Source organism: Mya arenaria, chromosome 1 (assembly GCF_026914265.1).
Source record: "Mya arenaria isolate MELC-2E11 chromosome 1, ASM2691426v1".
Classification (NCBI taxonomy): Eukaryota; Metazoa; Mollusca; class Bivalvia; order Myida; family Myidae; genus Mya; species Mya arenaria.
In genome coordinates this window covers 42,529,847-42,539,566 of record NC_069122.1, presented here as the reverse complement: position 1 = coordinate 42,539,566, position 9,720 = coordinate 42,529,847, and positions in this window count along the sequence as shown.

Genomic DNA, 9,720 nt, shown 5'->3' with positions numbered 1-9,720 from the left:
ACAGTTTAAAGACGCATTCATGTTTCCATTGCTGATGTACTGGCGTTTGAGTATCTAACAAACATAGGCGTAAGACTATGTAGGTCACCACAAACTATCAAAGAAAATCATTCAAAATAAGAAGCAAATAATTGTAGATGCAAAAGACATGTGAAAAGTAGTTAAATGGTTGTATTCTTCTTAATATTTTGATTACATATCTAAGGCAGTGGGCGGTATTCAATATGCAACTAAAGTCCATCTTATGAGCATACAGCATTGACTTCGTTCAGTCTATTTGTCAGTTATTAATGACATGTTAGCCGATTAGATAACATTTGAATGGACGATACCTTAACATTTGAATAAAAGTGATATTTATATTTCGGGTTAGCATTATAATATCTTGGCAGCTGGTATTTACTTTAAAAAAAAATTGCGGAACATTGGTGAATATTATATCAATGGTGTTCGCATGCTAATGCATTATAAATTGATGCAAGATCAACAGTTGTGTGCAAAGTAACAGTTCAACACCTCTTTTTCAGAAATGAGCTAATCCCCTGAGGTGAATTGCGTGTGTATTATTATCAAACTATCAGTGAACAAAGGAGATTAAACATTGAAAACATTTTCAGATATTTGGTTGAATACCTACCATTATAAGATGTTTGGCAGGTTTAATTAAGTTTGTCATTTATTAACTAGCTGCCGATGCACAGAATTCAATAAAAAAGGAAATATGCACTTGAAACAGGTAAGGGCATTTTTTAACTTATACTACTGAACTAATAATATTAGCAGTAGTCAGAACAATGACATTTTAGCCACAAACTTGTCAAATTTCAGTATTAAAGATACACCATAGGCCCTATATATTGGTATATATATATAATAAACAGGTACATCTTTACGCTAATATGGTAATAAAAGCGCTAATGGACTTGTTTGTTATTTTTGTTTCATTAAAAACAGCGATTTTTAATATCGTGGTATTTGCCGAAAAAAGGTAACAATGTTTACAGAAAACAAGCGGTAAACACGCACTGACCGGAACCATGTTTTTAGTGCATTGTGAGATGTTTTGTTAGCAGTGGTTAAGTTAAAATGCCAAAGTAGGTTACCTTAGCCACTGCATTTTTATGCGTTTATACAAACGGATTTAATGACTCGAATTAAATTACTAACTAGGTTTAAGTTTACCACAGGACAACTTTAACCAGCGATAAAAGGGACTAGACACCGGATGACACTAAAAATGCAAGACAAAAAATAGATTGCCAAAAACTAACGTAATATTGATAACATGGTAAACAAAGCCTTGAATCTTACTTACTGATGTATCACATCTCTTACGACACATACTTTTTGTAGCTTTTGCGCATTTGTCCAGTTTGAACATCTGCTTGGTTTATCTATTCAGCACAGTCCAGTTAGTTTAATAATAGAGTCGATTTATTTATCAATAATACTAACGTGACTTTTACATACTAAATATGCACACTTTATGCCTTCCCAAACGGACGAACAGTGCAAGGTTACGCGAAATTGCTAAAAAAAACACCGACACAGAGCCTGACACGAAAACATCTGTGTTAAAAATGACCGATGGAAACCTTTGAAAGAGATAAACACTGCTGAAAATGACAGCGATTGGTGGAGCGTAAGCTTATTTTTACTCGCACTCGATTTGTCCATTCGGCGAGTGCTCCGATAAGATTATTAGTCTTTTTATTTTATTTTTGCAGCACAGTGCACATACAGAATGTTACCCTGGTTCTTAAATGTGCACTCGTGTATACCGACCCCTGGATTGACAGTCAAGTGTGTTTCCATTACACCACGGATCTGCCACAAAAATAATAGCGAGTTGGCATAAACGCATTATACATATTAGTGTGTGAAACGATGACGTGACTTGGAATGTGTTCGAAAAAATGATATAGAGCTTTTTTAAATTGTGGAAACCATTCCGCGCAATTTTAAACGGTGAACTTTAGCTTAAAATGCGTGTGGGTCGACAAGATTGTTGCGTTTATCATTGTCAGGAAAAATAAATATGATCGGCCACAAACGGACTTGTTCTATGCTTGTTTTGAGGAAAGCTCTTTTGGCGATATTCGAACCATTTGGTTCTAGTCCCTTGCAATCTAGCCAACGTATAGATACTTGACTTGTTTATTATTGGCTGCTGGTCTTTATTATCTTGCAATCGGTCCACCAATCTGATCCGTATCATATCAACTTTATTATCAGACTGTTTCATATTTCCAATGCATATTGATGAAATGCATAACTATAAAACCAATTGTTTACAAGTGTTTAATAATTTCGTTTTGTCCAAATTAGTCGAAACGTTTACTGATTGGTCTATATGCATCCAAACTTTGCTATAAACCAATCATATCATTCAAATATGCAATAAGTAGGAGAACATTGTTAGAACAACCTTCAATATTTACATGAAAAAACTACAGAAACAAACGAATTTAAGATAGTCTCCGAGATATACTTTTCTGACACACGCCAGGTATTAAGAGCAATGTCTCAAGTTTGTAAACACGTGGATCTGGTCTTGTAAAAGTTCTTATTGTTCATGGTTTCTATGGATACCGGCAAGGCCAAATTTGATTTTTGAAAATTCCGCAAGAAACATCACATGTGTATGTTGTTGTTTTTAGTAATTCTGATAGATGAATTCCGTATGGATAACTTTTTTTGCTGAATTTGTTGTTTTATGTACTTCCTGTTCATATATGTAGATCTAGGTTATATTGCCCATTGAATTTCAATTTAAGCTAATTGCGAAATTAAAGCTTAAGTAGATAATGAAAAGGAAAGACAGACTTATAACATTATGTAATAACACTTAAAGCAAATTACTCAATATATACAAGTTTACTTTTATGTAGTTTTATTTTATATTTAACTGGTAAAGGCTCTTTCGTAAATTCCCTCAAAAAACACGGAATAATTAAGTGGGATGTAAAAGTAATTGAGTTTGTGATTTGTGCTGAAATTAAATCTTGGTATAATTAGTTAATTGGTTCTTTCTACATAGTAGCATCAAACTTAATTTAGAGCACATGGTTCTCGTTGTTTAACAAATTTACTATTAAATTGTAAAATACACGGAGATATTCAGGGTCAAATATCCCCACCAACTCATCGCATTACTTTATATATAAATTTATATTGAATAATTTACGCCATAAATCAGTTTAATATTATCATATCTGTTAATGATAAGCCTTTTTAAGTAAACTAAGGTAAAAGGATGCCTGTGTTTTAAATATTTTGAGTGAAAAGTTGTTGTTTTCGAAATTGGTTTCCCAAACCTTTTCCAACCCAATGGAATACCAAACAGAACAAAAAACTGCTTGGAGGTTGAGTCAGAGAAACATTAAATATATGTAAATAAAAGTCATTTATTCAGGTTTTTTGCTTTAGTTTTAATAGATGTTGAATGAACTGAAATTTTTTCGATATTTGATATTTATGTTTCTTCAAAAATAATCAGATTGATCAGTCTTGTAGTCTCGTTAAAATCTGGTTATGTATTGTTCATAATATGTAAGTCATATAAAACATATTTTTAATGTGGAATTATCGCTTTATATATTTAAACCATTCAAGCTGATTTTTTCTTCTGAGATTTCTCCCGTAAATAATCCATTAAAAGTTATGGAGTTATTAAACTATAATTTAAGAGCTGAGTATGAAATCAATAAAAATGAAAGTTTAAAATAACGTTTTAATTAAAGTCGCATTATCGATAAAATTGATTTATTTAATCCCACATGAGAAAAACCTCGTTCTAAAAACTGTAAAAAAATCACTTCCGGTGTCTGAGCAATTCCTAATGCAAATCTTTATAATAAAGTTTTCATGTTCATAACCAAAAGTGGTTTTAAAGTCTTTATACAAAAACAAGACTGGACTATCAAGAGAGCCATACCACTCTTGCCTAAAACAATCAATTATTCTAGTTTTTAACTCACACAAAAAATACTTTTCATTTGGTACACTGGCATTATCAAATCATATCCAAAGCCAAACTCGCTCAAAAGCTTTCTAACATTTGATACCCAATTATTCTTTCCTATTACACAGTCTGATAATGCATACCTATATACAGTGCGCATTATGATATTATCACTTCTTACAACCTTAAGCCAATATTGTATAATTCTAACAAATCTATGTAAATAAAGAGGATATCTGCCAAGCTCACCGTAAACACTTGCTGTACATGTATTTTTCTAACATTTAATAGAAGTTTACAAAATTTAAATGAATTCTTTCAATTTCTTTAGACTTGGTATAACCCATATTTCCGAAGAATAATTTAGAACAGGGGCTACAAAAGCATCAAATAGTTGACATAGAATCTTTAGTTTCCGGTCATATTCCCTACATTTTCATAAAAATGCATTTAATGCTTTTAAAGCTTTACCAGTTAAATGTTCTTGGTTTAAAGCATAATTACCAGTATAGTTGAAAACAGTTCCTAAGTAATTAAAATCATTCACAACTTCAATAGACTGGCCATTGTAGGTTTAATGTTCTGATGGCAATAGCCCTCCCCTTTTACGAAAAACCATATTTTTTGTTTTAAGTATATTTACAGATAAACCCCAGTTATTACAGTATTCTAAAAGTCTATCCAAATGTTGTTGTATTTCTTCAGGTGATTTTCCTACGATAGCCATGTCATCTGCAAATAACAACAATGTAAGGACAATATCATCAATTAGAAGTCCAGAATCTACATCATTCTGTAAAAATAATTCTAAGTCTTCAACAAAGAGAGAAAATAGAAAAGGAGACATAACTTCCCCTTGACGGAGGCCTACAGCATAGTCGAAGTAATCAGAATATGTAAAACATGATTTAACACAAGATTTAACTTTTTGATACATATCTCGTACTATCCTAAGTAGTTTTCCTTGAATACCGCATTTGTACAGTTTCAACCTTAAAGCATTTCTATAAATAGAATCAAAACATTTCATCATATCAACATAAACAACATAAAGTCTTTTATTGTCATTCAAATATTATTGCACTAATGAGGTAAGAATAAAAATAGCATCTACAGTTGATCGCCCTTTCCGAAATCCGAACTGAGCGTCCGAAATTATGTTATGTTCATTACAAAATGTATCGATGCGTTTATTAAGTACAGTTGTAAAAAGGTTAGACAGGTAACTAACGAGTGTAATTCCCCTATAATTATTAACGTCATCTAAATTTTCCTTTTTATGCAATGGTATAATAACACCTTCCATCCACTTATCGGGAAAAAATCCTGAGTTTAAAATACCGTTAAAAATATCACATACATGCGAAGGCAAAATATCGAACGTCTCTATAAAGTATTCATTCATCAGAATGTCACTCCCAGAAGATTTATTATGCTTCAATGATTTAATAGCAATATGTGTTTCATTGACAGTTATAGGCTGATCTAATTCGGAAAATGAAACATCAACATTATCAAAATCATGCGTGTTGCAAAAAAATTCAGACTCTTCGTTAAAACATTCAAAGACACTACTACCTAATGCCTAAAAATATTCCCTAAATGTTTCATTTGGTATACTGTCAGCCGTTGGTTTGGATTTTGGTTTAAAATATTTCCAAAAATCTCTAGGCTTACTTTTTTTAATTGTTCTATTTCTTGCATTTTTAATCTGTATGCATTATTTTTCTTTCTACTAACAATATTGTTATACACACGTTTATGTTCTACTAATAACAATCTATTTTCATGCGATTTATCGTTATTAAACAAACGTAATGACTGTAAATACACGTTATGCGCTTCAATACATTCAGCGTCAAACCAATCATTATTTCTAATACATGTGTCCACATGGAAATATGCTTTATTATTGACATTATGACATTATGAGAATAAAGGGTCAGCAACAGAACGTATAACATTCGTAAATTCATTAACAGCGTCATTTACAGATTGTCTAGTGTTATCAATATTATTAAAAATGTTATTGAATCGTGGCAAACAGCCATTAATGCCCTTGCGAAAATGTTCTCTACAATCATTACTCCATCTATATTTCATCTCTGATCTTTCTTGTTCATCATGAGTGACATAATTACATAATAGCTTAAATTGCAAGGGAGAGTGAATGCACACATATACAAGACATAGGTTGCCTTACTTGCTCATTTAATTGTTGCTATATATGTCACTATGAACTACAAAACATAGGTTGCCTTACTTGCTCATTTTAGTGTTGCTATATATGTCACTATTGAACTACAAGACATAGGTTGCCTGACTTGCTCATTTTAGTGTTGTGCTATACATGTCACTATTAATCTACACGTACATGACATTTGTTCCCTTACTTGCTCATTTAAGAGTTGCTAAACATGTCACAATTGAACTACAAGACATAGGTTGCCTTACTTGCTTATTTTATTTATATATGTCGCTATTGAACAACATGGCATTAGTTGCCTTACTTGCTCATTTAAGTGTTGCTATATATGTCACTGTTGAACTTTAAGACATAGGTTGCCTTACTTGCTCATTTTAGTGTTGTGCTATACATGTCACTATCGAACTTCATGGCAAAATTTGCCTTACTTGCCATTTTAGGGTTGCTATAAATGTCACTATTAAACTACATGTCAAAATTTGTCTTACTTGCTCATTTTGCTGTTGCTATATATGACACTATTGAACTACATGGCATTAGTTGCCCTACTTGCTCATTTTAGTGTTGCTATATATGTCACTATTGAACTACATGACATTAGTTGCCTTACTTGCACATTTTAGTATCGCTATATATGTCACTATTGAAATACAGGGCATTAGTTGCCCTACTTGTTCATTTTGCTGTTGCTATATATGACACTATTGAACTACATGACATTAGTGGCCTTACTTGCTCATTTTAGTGTTGCTATGTATATGACACTATTGAACTACATGGCATTAGTTGCCTTACTTGCACATTTTAGTGTTGCTATATATGACACTATTGAACTACATGACATTAGTGGCCTTACTTGCTCATTTTAGTGTTGCTATGTATATGTCACTATTGAACTACATGGCATTAGTTGCCTCACTTGCACATTTTAGTATCGCTATATATGACACTATTGAACTACATGGCATTAGTTGCCTTACTTGCACATTTTAGTGTTGCTATATATGACGCTATTGAACTACATGGCATTAGCTGCCTTACTTGCACATTTTAGTATCGCTATATATGACACTATTGAACTACATGGCATTAGTTGCCCTACTTCGAATTTTAGTGTTGCTATATATGACACTATTGAACTACATGGCATTAGTTGCCTTACTTGCTCATTTTAGTGTTGCTATATATGACACTATTGAACTACATGGCATTAGTTGCCTTACTTGCACATTTTAGTGTTGCTATATATGACACTATTGAACTACATGGCATTAGTTGCCTTACTTGCACATTTTAGTGTTGCTATATATGACACTATTGAACTACATGGCATTAGTTGCCTTACTAGATCATTTTAGTGTTGCTATATATGACACTATTGAACTACATGGCATTAGTTGCCTTACTTGCACATTTTAGTGTTGTTATATATGACACTATTGAGCTACATGGCATTAGTTGCTTTACTTGCTCATTTTAGTGTTGCTATATATGTCACTACTGAACTACATGGCATTAGTTGCCTTACTTGCACATTTTAGTGTTGCTATATATGACACTATTGAACAACATGGCATTAGTTGCCTTACTAGATCATTTTAGTATTGCTATATATGGCACTATTGAACTACATGGCATTAGTTGCCTTACTAGATCATTTTGTTGTTGCTATATATGACACTATTGAACTACATGGCATTAGTTGCCCTACTTGCTCATTTTAGTGTTGCTATATAGAACACTATTGAACTACATGGCATTAGTTGCTTTACTTGCTCATTTTGCTGTTGCTATATATGTCACTATTGAACTACATGGCATTAGTTGCCTTACTTGCTCATTTTGCTGTTGCTATATATGACACTATTGAACTACATGGCATTAGTTGCTTTACTTGCTCATTTTGCTGTTGCTATATATGACACTATTGAACAACATGACATTAGTTGCCTTACTTGCACATTTTAGTGTTGCTATATATGACACTATTGAACTACATGGCATTAGTTGCCTTACTTGCACATTTTAGTGTTGCTATATATGTCGCTATTGAACTACATGGCAGTAGTTGCCTTACTTGCTCATTTTAGTGTTGCTATATATGTCGCTATTGAACTACATGGCATTAGTTGCTTTACTTGCTCATTTTAGTGTTGCTATATATGACACTATTGAACAACATGGCAGTAGTTGCCTTACTTGCACATTTTAGTGTTGCTATATATGTCACTATTGAACAACATGGTATTAGTTGCTTTACTTGCTCATTTTAGTGTTGCTATATATGTCACTATTGAACAACATGGTATTAGTTGCTTTACTTGCTCATTTTGGTGTTGCTATATATGACACTATTGAACTACATGGCATTAGTTGCCTTACTTACTCATTTCAGTGTTGCTATATATGTCACTATTGAACAACATGGCAGTAGTTGCCTTACTTGCTCATTTTAGTGTTGCTATATATGTCACTATTGAACAACATGGTATTAGTTGCTTTACTTGCTCATTTTAGTGTTGCTATATATGTCACTATTGAACAACATGGTATTAGTTGCCTTACTAGATCATTTTAGTGTTGCTATATATGTCACTATTGAACTACATGGCATTAGTTGCCTTACTTGCACATTTTAGTGTTGCTATATATGACACCATCGAACTACATGGCATTAGTTGCTTTACTTGCTCATTTTAGTGTTGCTATATATGTCACTATTGAACAACATGGCATTAGTTGCCTTACTTGCTCATTTTAGTGTTGCTATATATGTCACTATTGAACTACATGGCATTAGTTGCCTTACTTGCACATTTTAGTGTTGCTATATATGCCACTATTGAACAACATGGCATTAGTTGCCTTACTAGATCATTTTAGTGTTGCTATATTTGACACTATTGAACTACATGGCATTAGTTGCCTTACTTGCACATTTTAGTGTTGCTATATATGACACTATTGAACTACATGGCATTAGTTGCCTTACTTGCACATTTTAGTGTTGCTATATATGACACTATTGAACTACATGGCATTAGTTGCTTACTTGCTCATTTTAGTGTTGCTATGTATGTCACTATTGAACAACATGGCATTAGTTGCCCTACTTGCTCATTTTAGTGTTGCTATATATGACACTATTGAACAACATGGCATTAGTTGCCTTACTTGCACATTTTAGTGTTGCTATATATGACACTATTGAACTACATGACATCAGTTGCCTTTCTAGATCATTTTAATGTTGCTTCACAGATTACTATTGAACTTCAATGTACTTCACATACGTTGCCTTACTCGTTTAAAATCATTTCGTGGCTTTAAATTACTTTGCGTCAATAAAATAAGTCTCGTTACCTACAATACCGTTCTCCCAGCTCTCAGCACTTTCAGCGTTTTGATTTATCTTAATGTGTTTCCAGCATATCTACTTATCTGAGGTGGAAGAACAAGATCTGAGGTTATGTACACATATTGTTATTTTTTTAAACCATCGGCGATATGAAAACAGAAGTGTTTATGAAAATTATGGGTTTTATTTAGA